This window comes from Phyllobates terribilis, unplaced genomic scaffold (assembly GCF_046119375.1).
Source record: "Phyllobates terribilis strain yellow unplaced genomic scaffold, ASM4611937v1 Scaffold_540__1_contigs__length_1147954, whole genome shotgun sequence".
Classification (NCBI taxonomy): domain Eukaryota; kingdom Metazoa; phylum Chordata; class Amphibia; order Anura; family Dendrobatidae; genus Phyllobates; species Phyllobates terribilis.
Genome location: NW_027363300.1, coordinates 368,822 through 384,519, shown reverse-complemented (window position 1 = coordinate 384,519; position 15,698 = coordinate 368,822). Strand labels below are relative to the sequence as shown.

The following is a 15,698-nucleotide window of genomic DNA, read 5'->3' as shown; positions in this document are numbered from 1 at the left end:
AGAGTAACCAGCGCACATACCTGTTAGCTCAGGTGAGTTTAAAAGGCTGCTGTTGATAACAAGGGCATTTGCTAAATAGATGGTGTGTGTGCAACAATATACTGAAAGGTCAATTATATTGTGCAGCTTATCTCACCACCTGTAGTTATTTAGGTGAAAGCTCCAAAATGCTTGCCTAATATGTCTGTTTATCCAAAAGGAAGTAAAAAGGGAGAGCTAGAAAGATAGCATTGCATCACATTACATGGCAATGCAATGCACAGTTGCTGAAGTTGAACCAAAATGAGCTTGTAATCTGGCTTCTGCAACTTTGAACATGAAAAATCCAATGAGGAGAAGAAAAGCAAAGCCAAAGAGTCCATCCCCAAATCCGACAAACAAGCAAAATGAACAAAAAACATTGAATTCAATTCTTTCTGATTTTAGAAACTGCATTAAAGAAGGGGTGCACCGGTCCTGGAGATACTGCAATACCAGGTCAATGCGTGGAGTGGACAGAGCAAGCTCTTTTTCCATCTCCCTGTTCTAAAAATCCATTTAATATATGGTCCCCAGATAGGGGACGTATCAGATATTAAACTGATAAGAACAGATACTACACTTGATCTTAGCCAAAAGGCCGAGAAGCGATAACCAGAATTGGTTTCAAACTACGGAGCCACCCAAGGATCCTGAAAAGTCCATTTGTGGAGATGAGCTCCTGGACTCCCGTTAAGAAGACATGTTGTCAACCTCTAGATCCCTTACATGCCTGCACTTTTCGGCTTGCTGCTGCTGCAATCCACGCGTTTTAGATCTGCATAACTCCACCTCTTTAAACACAGCACCTTCACCCCCTGCTGTTCCCACCCGCCTCAACACCGTTGGAAGGGAGGAGAACCAATTAAGGCGGGGGGTGGGGTGGAACGAGCAGCTGTCTACCCTTAGCAGGAGGGCTCCTGATTACATACCTCTCCTGCTGCTGCTGCTGCTGGCTGTCCAGCAGCAGACTGAAGGTGGCTGCTGCTGTGCACAGGTATATAAAGGCTCAGAGCCTATTATGACACGCGCAGCCAGCGTTCCATTGCCACATTCCATCTACTGCAGGCAGGATACCTGGCTGGCTGAATGTCGCTGAGAAGCTCACAGAGACCGCCATAAGCAACAGTTTAACAGAATGCCACAGACTAATCAACCAAACTTTTTGGGTTGGGTTCTCTTTTATAGTCTGCAGGCATTAAATGAAAGAAGTCAGTGTTCCAGCAGAAGGAGACAACGTTTCAGAAAAGGCATTGTAGCAAACCAAAAAAGAAATTTTAAGCGCAGCAGAGTAACCAGCTCACATACCTGTTAGCTCAGGTGAGTTTAAAAGGCTGCTGTTGATAACAAGGGCATTTGCTAAATAGATGGTGTGTGTGCAACAATATACTGAAAGGTCAATTATATTGTGCAGCTTATCTCACCACCTGTAGTTATTTAGGTGAAAGCTCCAAAATGCTTGCCTAATATGTCTGTTTATCCAAAAGGAAGTAAAAAGGGAGAGCTAGAAAGATAGCATTGCATCACATTACATGGCAATGCAATGCACAGTTGCTGAAGTTGAACCAAAATGAGCTTGTAATCTGGCTTCTGCAACTTTGAACATGAAAAATCCAATGAGGAGAAGAAAAGCAAAGCCAAAGAGTCCATCCCCAAATCCGACAAACAAGCAAAATGAACAAAAAACATTGAATTCAATTCTTTCTGATTTTAGAAACTGCATTAAAGAAGGGGTGCACCGGTCCTGGAGATACTGCAATACCAGGTCAATGCGTGGAGTGGACAGAGCAAGCTCTTTTTCCATCTCCCTGTTCTAAAAATCCATTTAATATATGGTCCCCAGATAGGGGACGTATCAGATATTAAACTGATAAGAACAGATTTTTTTTTTTTTTTTTTTTTTTTACCAAATCAGATAGGCCGGAGCATAAGCTCAATCAAATCGACTTACAAAAGCCTTTCATTGACACTTAGCCTTTCATCACACTTGGTATATAATCAAAAATAAAACCAAACCTTATCATCAGGTACATTATACACTACTAATTAAACTTTACCAAAAACCTCCACTTTTTAAACTTCCAGATCCCTTCAGCATCTATAATACTTCCACGTTCCTGATCCCAGAGGTATATTACATACATACGTGACAGAATCAATCTCAAACATTCATTAACTGACATTTTCTTCCTTTTAAAAACTAACAAATTCCTCGCATCCCACAAACTTTCAATTACACACACCACCAACAACCATAAAATCCTATCCTTAATTCTACTACATGCACCCATCCCAAACATAGCAAGTTTCCAATTAACATACTTTACACCCACCAATTCCTTGCAAAGTCCCCCTATACCCTTCCATACATCATATGCAAAATCACAATCCCATACCATATGTCTAACATGCTCTCTCAAACCACATCCATCCCTCGGGCATACCTCAGATTTAACTAAATCCCTCTTCTTTTGCACATCTCTAACAGGCAAAATGTCATGCAATATCATCCAAGCGATATCTCTCTGTCTGTTAGTCACACCATCTATACTTAATTTTCTCCACATCTCGGTTACTTCCTCCCCTCTCAACCCATTGATATTACATACCACCTCACGCTCACGCACCATCCTAATGACTTTCTTCTTTTGCCTAAAATCACTCATGTTAACGGACAACAAATCATACTTCCTTACAAATTTCTCAACACAACCATACCATACAGGACACTTAAAAGCAACAGGCACTCTAGCATCCCTTTTGACCCACTTTAAGCCATAAAGCATCCATCCAGCCGAATACTTCATCATATAAGCACACTTATTACTTTTCCCTAGAACCACCACCACCATTTTCACGTAACTAATCCCTAAAAAGAAATCAATATTTGGAAAATCCAAACCACCATTTACACATAACTTATAGACATATTCCCGTTTCAATTTCTCCATGCGACTTCCCCAAAGAAAATTAAAGATGAATTTCTCAGTTTTCCTAATTTTCTTAAAAGCAGCAGGATATACATTCGCAACAAACAACAAAATAGGCAAAATAACCGCCTTAATAATCAGAACTTTCCCAGTCAGAGTTAGTTCTCTCATTCGCCAAAAATTCAACTTGCGCACCACTCTCACCCCACAATCTTCCCAACTCTCATTTCCTTTCAAATCATCATTAAACTTAATCCCAAGCACCTTTATTGCACCATCCTCACACCTCACACCATCCATCCGTACATTCCTCTCACCAAAACATTTAAAGGAACTCTTAGTCCAATTGACCTTAAAAGCTGAGACACTACAAAACAAACTTAATATCAACCTTGCCCTACTCATCGCAGCCATATTCCCACTCACAATCACTACATCATCCATGTAACCTAGAATTCTCACATCCTTTCCATTACTCCCAGGAATCATCACACTTCTCATAACCTTATCCTTCCTAACCATACACATCAACACTTCAATCACACTAATAAACAAAAAAGGGGACATAGGGCACCCCTGACGCACTCCTGATTTAATTCTCACTTTCTCACTCAACCACCCATTCACCAAAAATTCACTTGAAACATTACAATACAAACTCCTAACACAGTTTACAAAATTCCTGGAATAACCCATCTTAGACAAAACCTTAAACATAAAGCTATGTGACACACGGTCAAAAGCTTTTTCAAAATCAACCGAAAACAACAAACATTTCTGCTTACGACTCATACAATCCCCAATCACATCACGCAACAACACCAAATTTTCAGTCATACTTCTCCCAGGCACTGCACACACTTGATCTTCATCCACCACACCGCCAATCACTTCCCGCATCCGGCTAGCCAACAATTTACTAAACACCTTATAGTCTGCATTCAAAAGGGTGATTGGCCTCCAATTCCCCAAATCCTTTTTATCACCTTTCTTATGAACCAAAACCACCACCCCATCTCTCATAGATTCACTCAACATATTCTCCGTGAACATATTCTGGCACACCTCCAATAAGTCATTTCCCATCGTGTCCCATTCCTTAACATATAACTCCACGGGCAGTCCATCCTTCCCAGGTGTTTTATTCTTACTCGCAGACATCACCACTTTTTTAACTTCATCCAACACAATTACATCATCCAATATTTCACGTTCATCCTCACCCAAACAACCTTCTAAACACCCCAAAGCATCAGTCAACATCCTATCATCAACCCATTTTTCCCCATACAACTCCTTATAAAACAACACCACCTCCTGCATCACATCCTTCCCACTCACACACACCCCATCACCATTCACCACCTCATCCATATCTACTTTCTTCCCAAAAACTTTTTTGAAAAAAAACCTTGTGCATTTCTCATTTTTCTCCAAATGTTCAATCTTAGAACGGTAAATAATTTCTTTCCCTTTACCCTCAATATATTTCTTAATCTCTTCTTTCACTTGACACATCAAAACATCCACATCCACTCCAATCATCCTTAACTTCCTCAGCCACTCCAGTCTAGAGCTTAAATCATTAAATTTTGCTCTATTCATTGCTGCTTTCCTCCTGCCCCTTTTTCTAAAGAAAAAAACAATCTCACTCTTCATCCAGTCCCACCACTCAAGCACATTCCTGAAATCACTTTTTTTATCCCTCCACCTAACATACATTCGCCTAAAATCACGCATGATCCTATTATCTTCCAGCAAACGCACATTAAGTTTCCACACGCCACCACCATATACAAAGGAAATCTTACCTTCTAGACGTGCCCTCAAACACACATGGTCAGAGAAGGGAACATCTTCCTGCTGGAAATTCCTACAAATAACATTTTGTGAAGAAAAGAAGATACGGTCTATTCTAGACTCTATGCCTCCCCTGTCGGCCTTATAGGTCGCAGGAGGTGGATTACCTAAAAAAACTTCCGCAGCATCCTGTAAGGAAAAATCCGCCACAAGACACTTGAGTCTTTTACCTGTAACATCCATCTTATCCCCCTCCGTCACACAATTGAAATCTCCAACAAAAATTATTGGCATTTTGCCAGATAAAAAAAAACATAATTTCTCAAAAATTTCCAGCCTCTCCCCTTTATCTATTGGTGCATACATATTTACCACCCTAACCCTCCACCCCCTACAATTTAACTCACATATTACACACCTCCCCGCCTCCACCACCATGTAACTTTCTATCTTAACACTATAACCCTTCACCAAAACACCTACCCCACAATTTTTATTACATACAGAACCAGACCACACACTTTGACCTAAAGGCCATGCATTTTCACTTAAGGGATCGGAGATCCCACACTCCTGGACACAGTATACGTCCGCATCCAAGTTGCTCAAGTAGTCCAAAATTGCCACTCTTCTCGACTCAGATTTAATCAGCCTAACATTTAGCGACAAGATGCTGAGAGCAACTTGGGCACCCATCTATTAATTTGATGTGGCAGGTCACGACAACATGCCCACCTGTACATCATCCTAACCCTTCTGGGGGTAGGACGCTGGACGTGCAGATATCGTAGTTTGTGCCTTCCCCCAAAAAAGACACATCTTGGGGATCGGATGCAGTAGGGTACACCCGGGCTGGACTCACACTGCATTCACTTAAAGGGGAAAAGGATGGTTCAGTTTTCTTCTTTTTCTTCACTGAAGCGCCTCCATCTTCATCTGAACTATAATCCCGCCGCTGGGGGTCAAAGTCCCCCTGACCTCCCTCCTCCTCAAGGTCAGAAACGACATCGCTCCAGGCCACATGCGGTGTTCTGGTCAGATCAGACTCCTCTTCCCCCTGCAATGTAACCATCATGTCTGGAATTTCAGCCTCCAGATCCTCCACCGGGGCCACTTCCATGCCTATACGATCATCAGTTATCGTCTCAGACTCACTGACATCTGAAGCCACAGACGCGGCCCTCTGCACCGGTGGCTCAGGTGCCAGCTCCATATTTCCTCTTACATTCACACGAACCAGTTCTGGAAAAGCAACCCGAGCCTCCTCCTCATCCAGGAAAGCCAGAGTAGATATCGGAGCAGTCGGAGTTGGAGCAGTCGGAGTTGTAGCTGTGGGTGCAGGAGATTCATTTCTTCTCCTTCCCCTTCCCGCTGCCCCCGCATATGAACCAGGATGGAATATACAGTCTCTGAAGGCATGCCCCTTCTCTCCGCAGAGATTACAGACTATTTCATTTTTGCAATTATTGGAAGAATGACCCACCTCATTGCACTTCCTGCAAATAATCTGTCTGATGTCGCATGCTTCCTGAGTATGGCCATACCTCCTACAATGACGACAAAACCTGGGCGCATTGGGGAAGAACAGGTAACCCCGCTCACTCCCAATGGAAAAATTTGATGGAGGATAATGTATACCCCCTGGTTCATCAGGACTTTCCCGGAACTTGACCATGAAACGATATTTACCGGTCCATAGTTCCTCCTCATTCATGACTTTTACTGCCACCTTGGTAATATTGCAGTGCCTATTTAGAAAGGCATAAATCAAAGCCAAGTCCACATGTGGGTTGTACATGAAAACAGTCAGAGGTACCTCTTTGGAGCAATACAAGATGACAAAAGTCAGCCCATCCAAATATTGATTGTCCAGATTCTTTTTCAAACAATCATAGAAATTGTTGCAAACAGCCATAGAAGTAAATACAAGATTATACTTGCTTTTGAATTGCTGGAGGCACAAGATTTCTTCCTTCTTCACTTCAAGGAGTCCAAACAAAATCACCTTCACCACGAAGCTGAGGGTAAAGATTCCTTCTTTGCCTTCTTCCACATCAATCTGGATTCCAAACTTCACTCGAGCCTCACCGGGCCCAGCGTATCGAATGCGTCCCATTATCGCTAGTCGTGTCTACTGGCCAACTACTTATAGCAGCAAGTGGCTTAAGCCATAAAATGGCGATGCCACAGGGCCAAGAGTTAATGCACAGACAGCCAAATGACTAGACCCATTACAGATCTGAGCCAAAAGGCCGAGAAGCGATAACCAGAATTGGTTTCAAACTACGGAGCCACCCAAGGATCCTGAAAAGTCCATTTGTGGAGATGAGCTCCTGGACTCCCGTTAAGAAGACATGTTGTCAACCTCTAGATCCCTTACATGCCTGCACTTTTCGGCTTGCTGCTGCTGCAATCCACGCGTTTTAGATCTGCATAACTCCACCTCTTTAAACACAGCACCTTCACCCCCTGCTGTTCCCACCCGCCTCAACACCGTTGGAAGGGAGGAGAACCAATTAAGGCGGGGGGTGGGGTGGAACGAGCAGCTGTCTACCCTTAGCAGGAGGGCTCCTGATTACATACCTCTCCTGCTGCTGCTGCTGCTGGCTGTCCAGCAGCAGACTGAAGGTGGCTGCTGCTGTGCACAGGTATATAAAGGCTCAGAGCCTATTATGACACGCGCAGCCAGCGTTCCATTGCCACATTCCATCTACTGCAGGCAGGATACCTGGCTGGCTGAATGTCGCTGAGAAGCTCACAGAGACCGCCATAAGCAACAGTTTAACAGAATGCCACAGACTAATCAACCAAACTTTTTGGGTTGGGTTCTCTTTTATAGTCTGCAGGCATTAAATGAAAGAAGTCAGTGTTCCAGCAGAAGGAGACAACGTTTCAGAAAAGGCATTGTAGCAAACCAAAAAAGAAATTTTAAGCGCAGCAGAGTAACCAGCGCACATACCTGTTAGCTCAGGTGAGTTTAAAAGGCTGCTGTTGATAACAAGGGCATTTGCTAAATAGATGGTGTGTGTGCAACAATATACTGAAAGGTCAATTATATTGTGCAGCTTATCTCACCACCTGTAGTTATTTAGGTGAAAGCTCCAAAATGCTTGCCTAATATGTCTGTTTATCCAAAAGGAAGTAAAAAGGGAGAGCTAGAAAGATAGCATTGCATCACATTACATGGCAATGCAATGCACAGTTGCTGAAGTTGAACCAAAATGAGCTTGTAATCTGGCTTCTGCAACTTTGAACATGAAAAATCCAATGAGGAGAAGAAAAGCAAAGCCAAAGAGTCCATCCCCAAATCCGACAAACAAGCAAAATGAACAAAAAACATTGAATTCAATTCTTTCTGATTTTAGAAACTGCATTAAAGAAGGGGTGCACCGGTCCTGGAGATACTGCAATACCAGGTCAATGCGTGGAGTGGACAGAGCAAGCTCTTTTTCCATCTCCCTGTTCTAAAAATCCATTTAATATATGGTCCCCAGATAGGGGACGTATCAGATATTAAACTGATAAGAACAGATACTACACTTGATCTTAGCCAAAAGGCCGAGAAGCGATAACCAGAATTGGTTTCAAACTACGGAGCCACCCAAGGATCCTGAAAAGTCCATTTGTGGAGATGAGCTCCTGGACTCCCGTTAAGAAGACATGTTGTCAACCTCTAGATCCCTTACATGCCTGCACTTTTCGGCTTGCTGCTGCTGCAATCCACGCGTTTTAGATCTGCATAACTCCACCTCTTTAAACACAGCACCTTCACCCCCTGCTGTTCCCACCCGCCTCAACACCGTTGGAAGGGAGGAGAACCAATTAAGGCGGGGGGTGGGGTGGAACGAGCAGCTGTCTACCCTTAGCAGGAGGGCTCCTGATTACATACCTCTCCTGCTGCTGCTGCTGCTGGCTGTCCAGCAGCAGACTGAAGGTGGCTGCTGCTGTGCACAGGTATATAAAGGCTCAGAGCCTATTATGACACGCGCAGCCAGCGTTCCATTGCCACATTCCATCTACTGCAGGCAGGATACCTGGCTGGCTGAATGTCGCTGAGAAGCTCACAGAGACCGCCATAAGCAACAGTTTAACAGAATGCCACAGACTAATCAACCAAACTTTTTGGGTTGGGTTCTCTTTTATAGTCTGCAGGCATTAAATGAAAGAAGTCAGTGTTCCAGCAGAAGGAGACAACGTTTCAGAAAAGGCATTGTAGCAAACCAAAAAAGAAATTTTAAGCGCAGCAGAGTAACCAGCGCACATACCTGTTAGCTCAGGTGAGTTTAAAAGGCTGCTGTTGATAACAAGGGCATTTGCTAAATAGATGGTGTGTGTGCAACAATATACTGAAAGGTCAATTATATTGTGCAGCTTATCTCACCACCTGTAGTTATTTAGGTGAAAGCTCCAAAATGCTTGCCTAATATGTCTGTTTATCCAAAAGGAAGTAAAAAGGGAGAGCTAGAAAGATAGCATTGCATCACATTACATGGCAATGCAATGCACAGTTGCTGAAGTTGAACCAAAATGAGCTTGTAATCTGGCTTCTGCAACTTTGAACATGAAAAATCCAATGAGGAGAAGAAAAGCAAAGCCAAAGAGTCCATCCCCAAATCCGACAAACAAGCAAAATGAACAAAAAACATTGAATTCAATTCTTTCTGATTTTAGAAACTGCATTAAAGAAGGGGTGCACCGGTCCTGGAGATACTGCAATACCAGGTCAATGCGTGGAGTGGACAGAGCAAGCTCTTTTTCCATCTCCCTGTTCTAAAAATCCATTTAATATATGGTCCCCAGATAGGGGACGTATCAGATATTAAACTGATAAGAACAGATACTACACTTGATCTTAGCCAAAAGGCCGAGAAGCGATAACCAGAATTGGTTTCAAACTACGGAGCCACCCAAGGATCCTGAAAAGTCCATTTGTGGAGATGAGCTCCTGGACTCCCGTTAAGAAGACATGTTGTCAACCTCTAGATCCCTTACATGCCTGCACTTTTCGACTTGCTGCTGCTGCAATCCAACCGTTTTAGATCTGCATAACTCCACCTCTTTAAACACAGCACCTTCACCCCCTGCTGTTCCCACCCGCCTCAACACCGTTGGAAGGGAGGAGAACCAATTAAGGCGGGGGGTGGGGTGGAACGAGCAGCTGTCTACCCTTAGCAGGAGGGCTCCTGATTACATACCTCTCCTGCTGCTGCTGCTGCTGGCTGTCCAGCAGCAGACTGAAGGTGGCTGCTGCTGTGCACAGGTATATAAAGGCTCAGAGCCTATTATGACACGCGCAGCCAGCGTTCCATTGCCACATTCCATCTACTGCAGGCAGGATACCTGGCTGGCTGAATGTCGCTGAGAAGCTCACAGAGACCGCCATAAGCAACAGTTTAACAGAATGCCACAGACTAATCAACCAAACTTTTTGGGTTGGGTTCTCTTTTATAGTCTGCAGGCATTAAATGAAAGAAGTCAGTGTTCCAGCAGAAGGAGACAACGTTTCAGAAAAGGCATTGTAGCAAACCAAAAAAGAAATTTTAAGCGCAGCAGAGTAACCAGCGCACATACCTGTTAGCTCAGGTGAGTTTAAAAGGCTGCTGTTGATAACAAGGGCATTTGCTAAATAGATGGTGTGTGTGCAACAATATACTGAAAGGTCAATTATATTGTGCAGCTTATCTCACCACCTGTAGTTATTTAGGTGAAAGCTCCAAAATGCTTGCCTAATATGTCTGTTTATCCAAAAGGAAGTAAAAAGGGAGAGCTAGAAAGATAGCATTGCATCACATTACATGGCAATGCAATGCACAGTTGCTGAAGTTGAACCAAAATGAGCTTGTAATCTGGCTTCTGCAACTTTGAACATGAAAAATCCAATGAGGAGAAGAAAAGCAAAGCCAAAGAGTCCATCCCCAAATCCGACAAACAAGCAAAATGAACAAAAAACATTGAATTCAATTCTTTCTGATTTTAGAAACTGCATTAAAGAAGGGGTGCACCGGTCCTGGAGATACTGCAATACCAGGTCAATGCGTGGAGTGGACAGAGCAAGCTCTTTTTCCATCTCCCTGTTCTAAAAATCCATTTAATATATGGTCCCCAGATAGGGGACGTATCAGATATTAAACTGATAAGAACAGATTTTTTTTTTTTTTTTTTTTTTTTTTTTTTTTTTTCCAAACACTCAGAAATTAAGTTTTATAATCTTAAATCGTATATCACCAAACTCAAGATTTTAGTTCCATCATCGTGTTTAGATATTATATTTATATTTTTTCATTTGAATTAATATATATAAAGTTAAACATAACAATTCCTTTGCAGTTTCAACAAATTCCAAACAAATCACCACTGACATTACTTCACCCGGTTTCCCAAACTAAATATCCCCTTTTTCTCTTTTACTTTCCTCCCAACAAAACCCCTTAACTTCTTTTCTTCCTCCTCATGCTCTAACCGCATCTGTTCCCTATCATACTCTTCCTCATCATCTCTGAAAGTCACCACCTTCTCCAACACTTTACCCTTTTCCTCTTTTACTTCTTTCTTTTCACCAGATACTTTCCTTGATCCACAATTTTCCTGTACCGTTACCTTTTTCTTCAATTTCACCTTTAAACTTTCAACTTCTTTTCCCTGCTTATTCTCCTCTATAATTATGGCTTCAACTTCCTTCTTCATTTTATCACCAATATCTTCCTTTTGTCCTCCAAAGTTCTTTTCAAAAGTTCCTTTGCTGCTTTCCATGTAACAATACCCAGAACTCCCGTTTACCATAATCCTCCCATTATGCAAATTTTCTTCTCCTGTTGTCCACACCAAAAAACGTCTCTTTCCGTTCCAAATACCAACTTTGTTCCTGTATAATTTCTGAAACTTTACCTTCTTACATTTAGATTCCAAAAAAACCATTATCTCCTCTATTTCCACAAACGGATTGTCCATGTAAATTATCACACTCTTCGGTTTCCCCATGAATGATGCACTTACTCCAATTTTCCCAGAATCCTCTTCACTCCAGCCTTTGAAAAAATGAATGCACTTTTCCTCAGAAACTAGAGTCACATCACAAACTTTACCTTGCTTTATTTCTTGCATACAGTAGATATCCTTCTCCAAAACTTCATATTTCCTCAAAATTTCCAGAATCCATTTTTCTTCCAAAAAAGTTTCTTCCGTCTCCCGTTTCACAAAAAAACGTAAGCATCTCTTCTTTTTCCAAAACTCCATCTCAACGATCCGTTTTCCTTCCGTTTTTTCCTTTTAATCCTCCAAATGTTGCCACCACAGCTATGTGTGGCGACAGTTGCCCCCCACAGCTATGTGTGGTGACAAGGTGATCGCCTCTCGTTGCCCAGGGACTAATCCGACTCCCTAATAGCAGCAGGGGGGTTTAGCTCCACCGATAAGTGTAGCGATCCCCCCAGGCCAAGGAGCCGGGTACCCCAAGCGCCTCCCAGCCAAGACCAAGGCAGAAACCGCTAGATCACTGCACTTGATCTTAGCCAAAAGGCCGAGAAGCGATAACCAGAATTGGTTTCAAACTACGGAGCCACCCAAGGATCCTGAAAAGTCCATTTGTGGAGATGAGCTCCTGGACTCCCGTTAAGAAGACATGTTGTCAACCTCTAGATCCCTTACATGCCTGCACTTTTCGACTTGCTGCTGCTGCAATCCACGCGTTTTAGATCTGCATAACTCCACCTCTTTAAACACAGCACCTTCACCCCCTGCTGTTCCCACCCGCCTCAACACCGTTGGAAGGGAGGAGAACCAATTAAGGCGGGGGGTGGGGTGGAACGAGCAGCTGTCTACCCTTAGCAGGAGGGCTCCTGATTACATACCTCTCCTGCTGCTGCTGCTGCTGGCTGTCCAGCAGCAGACTGAAGGTGGCTGCTGCTGTGCACAGGTATATAAAGGCTCAGAGCCTATTATGACACGCGCAGCCAGCGTTCCATTGCCACATTCCATCTACTGCAGGCAGGATACCTGGCTGGCTGAATGTCGCTGAGAAGCTCACAGAGACCGCCATAAGCAACAGTTTAACAGAATGCCACAGACTAATCAACCAAACTTTTTGGGTTGGGTTCTCTTTTATAGTCTGCAGGCATTAAATGAAAGAAGTCAGTGTTCCAGCAGAAGGAGACAACGTTTCAGAAAAGGCATTGTAGCAAACCAAAAAAGAAATTTTAAGCGCAGCAGAGTAACCAGCGCACATACCTGTTAGCTCAGGTGAGTTTAAAAGGCTGCTGTTGATAACAAGGGCATTTGCTAAATAGATGGTGTGTGTGCAACAATATACTGAAAGGTCAATTATATTGTGCAGCTTATCTCACCACCTGTAGTTATTTAGGTGAAAGCTCCAAAATGCTTGCCTAATATGTCTGTTTATCCAAAAGGAAGTAAAAAGGGAGAGCTAGAAAGATAGCATTGCATCACATTACATGGCAATGCAATGCACAGTTGCTGAAGTTGAACCAAAATGAGCTTGTAATCTGGCTTCTGCAACTTTGAACATGAAAAATCCAATGAGGAGAAGAAAAGCAAAGCCAAAGAGTCCATCCCCAAATCCGACAAACAAGCAAAATGAACAAAAAACATTGAATTCAATTCTTTCTGATTTTAGAAACTGCATTAAAGAAGGGGTGCACCGGTCCTGGAGATACTGCAATACCAGGTCAATGCGTGGAGTGGACAGAGCAAGCTCTTTTTCCATCTCCCTGTTCTAAAAATCCATTTAATATATGGTCCCCAGATAGGGGACGTATCAGATATTAAACTGATAAGAACAGATACTACACTTGATCTTAGCCAAAAGGCCGAGAAGCGATAACCAGAATTGGTTTCAAACTACGGAGCCACCCAAGGATCCTGAAAAGTCCATTTGTGGAGATGAGCTCCTGGACTCCTGTTAAGAAGACATGTTGTCAACCTCTAGATCGCTTACATGCCTGCACTTTTCGGCTTGCTGCTGCTGCAATCCACGCGTTTTAGATCTGCATAACTCAACCTCTTTAAACACAGCACCTTCACCCCCTGCTGTTCCCACCCGCCTCAACACCGTTGGAAGGGAGGAGAACCAATTAAGGCGGGGGGTGGGGTGGAACGAGCAGCTGTCTACCCTTAGCAGGAGGGCTCCTGATTACATACCTCTCCTGCTGCTGCTGCTGCTGGCTGTCCAGCAGCAGACTGAAGGTGGCTGCTGCTGTGCACAGGTATATAAAGGCTCAGAGCCTATTATGACACGCGCAGCCAGCGTTCCATTGCCACATTCCATCTACTGCAGGCAGGATACCTGGCTGGCTGAATGTCGCTGAGAAGCTCACAGAGACCGCCATAAGCAACAGTTTAACAGAATGCCACAGACTAATCAACCAAACTTTTTGGGTTGGGTTCTCTTTTATAGTCTGCAGGCATTAAATGAAAGAAGTCAGTGTTCCAGCAGAAGGAGACAACGTTTCAGAAAAGGCATTGTAGCAAACCAAAAAAGAAATTTTAAGCGCAGCAGAGTAACCAGCGCACATACCTGTTAGCTCAGGTGAGTTTAAAAGGCTGCTGTTGATAACAAGGGCATTTGCTAAATAGATGGTGTGTGTGCAACAATATACTGAAAGGTCAATTATATTGTGCAGCTTATCTCACCACCTGTAGTTATTTAGGTGAAAGCTCCAAAATGCTTGCCTAATATGTCTGTTTATCCAAAAGGAAGTAAAAAGGGAGAGCTAGAAAGATAGCATTGCATCACATTACATGGCAATGCAATGCACAGTTGCTGAAGTTGAACCAAAATGAGCTTGTAATCTGGCTTCTGCAACTTTGAACATGAAAAATCCAATGAGGAGAAGAAAAGCAAAGCCAAAGAGTCCATCCCCAAATCCGACAAACAAGCAAAATGAACAAAAAACATTGAATTCAATTCTTTCTGATTTTAGAAACTGCATTAAAGAAGGGGTGCACCGGTCCTGGAGATACTGCAATACCAGGTCAATGCGTGGAGTGGACAGAGCAAGCTCTTTTTCCATCTCCCTGTTCTAAAAATCCATTTAATATATGGTCCCCAGATAGGGGACGTATCAGATATTAAACTGATAAGAACAGATACTACACTTGATCTTAGCCAAAAGGCCGAGAAGCGATAACCAGAATTGGTTTCAAACTACGGAGCCACCCAAGGATCCTGAAAAGTCCATTTGTGGAGATGAGCTCCTGGACTCCCGTTAAGAAGACATGTTGTCAACCTCTAGATCCCTTACATGCCTGCACTTTTCGGCTTGCTGCTGCTGCAATCCACGCGTTTTAGATCTGCATAACTCCACCTCTTTAAACACAGCACCTTCACCCCCTGCTGTTCCCACCCGCCTCAACACCGTTGGAAGGGAGGAGAACCAATTAAGGCGGGGGGTGGGGTGGAACGAGCAGCTGTCTACCCTTAGCAGGAGGGCTCCTGATTACATACCTCTCCTGCTGCTGCTGCTGCTGGCTGTCCAGCAGCAGACTGAAGGTGGCTGCTGCTGTGCACAGGTATATAAAGGCTCAGAGCCTATTATGACACGCGCAGCCAGCGTTCCATTGCCACATTCCATCTACTGCAGGCAGGATACCTGGCTGGCTGAATGTCGCTGAGAAGCTCACAGAGACCGCCATAAGCAACAGTTTAACAGAATGCCACAGACTAATCAACCAAACTTTTTGGGTTGGGTTCTCTTTTATAGTCTGCAGGCATTAAATGAAAGAAGTCAGTGTTCCAGCAGAAGGAGACAACGTTTCAGAAAAGGCATTGTAGCAAACCAAAAAAGAAATTTTAAGCGCAGCAGAGTAACCAGCGCACATACCTGTTAGCTCAGGTGAGTTTAAAAGGCTGCTGTTGATAACAAGGGCATTTGCTAAATAGATGGTGTGTGTGCAACAATATACTGAAAGGTCAATTATATTGTGCAGCTTATCTCA

At 43.4% G+C, this 15,698-nt stretch overlaps 6 non-coding genes and 1 pseudogene across 6 annotated transcripts; all 7 read right to left on the bottom strand.

The window, feature by feature from the left end:
• Positions 1-440: 440 nt before the first annotated feature.
• Positions 441-631, bottom strand: LOC141232687 (U2 spliceosomal RNA). Its single transcript, XR_012298870.1, has one exon. It is a non-coding gene; the product is annotated as a U2 spliceosomal RNA (small nuclear RNA).
• Positions 632-1,746: 1,115 nt separating this feature from the next.
• On the bottom strand, positions 1,747-1,935 carry LOC141232526 (U2 spliceosomal RNA). The gene has a single exon (XR_012298766.1). It is a non-coding gene; the product is annotated as a U2 spliceosomal RNA (small nuclear RNA).
• Positions 1,936-8,127: 6,192 nt separating this feature from the next.
• LOC141232686 (U2 spliceosomal RNA) lies at positions 8,128-8,318 on the bottom strand. The gene has a single exon (XR_012298869.1). It is a non-coding gene; the product is annotated as a U2 spliceosomal RNA (small nuclear RNA).
• A 1,115-nt stretch (positions 8,319-9,433) lies between these two features.
• LOC141232685 (U2 spliceosomal RNA) lies at positions 9,434-9,624 on the bottom strand. Its single transcript, XR_012298868.1, has one exon. It is a non-coding gene; the product is annotated as a U2 spliceosomal RNA (small nuclear RNA).
• Positions 9,625-10,739: 1,115 nt separating this feature from the next.
• On the bottom strand, positions 10,740-10,948 carry LOC141232545 (U2 spliceosomal RNA; annotated as a pseudogene).
• Positions 10,949-13,391: 2,443 nt separating this feature from the next.
• LOC141232684 (U2 spliceosomal RNA) lies at positions 13,392-13,582 on the bottom strand. Its single transcript, XR_012298867.1, has one exon. It is a non-coding gene; the product is annotated as a U2 spliceosomal RNA (small nuclear RNA).
• Positions 13,583-14,697: 1,115 nt separating this feature from the next.
• Positions 14,698-14,888, bottom strand: LOC141232683 (U2 spliceosomal RNA). Its single transcript, XR_012298866.1, has one exon. It is a non-coding gene; the product is annotated as a U2 spliceosomal RNA (small nuclear RNA).
• Positions 14,889-15,698: the final 810 nt, after the last annotated feature.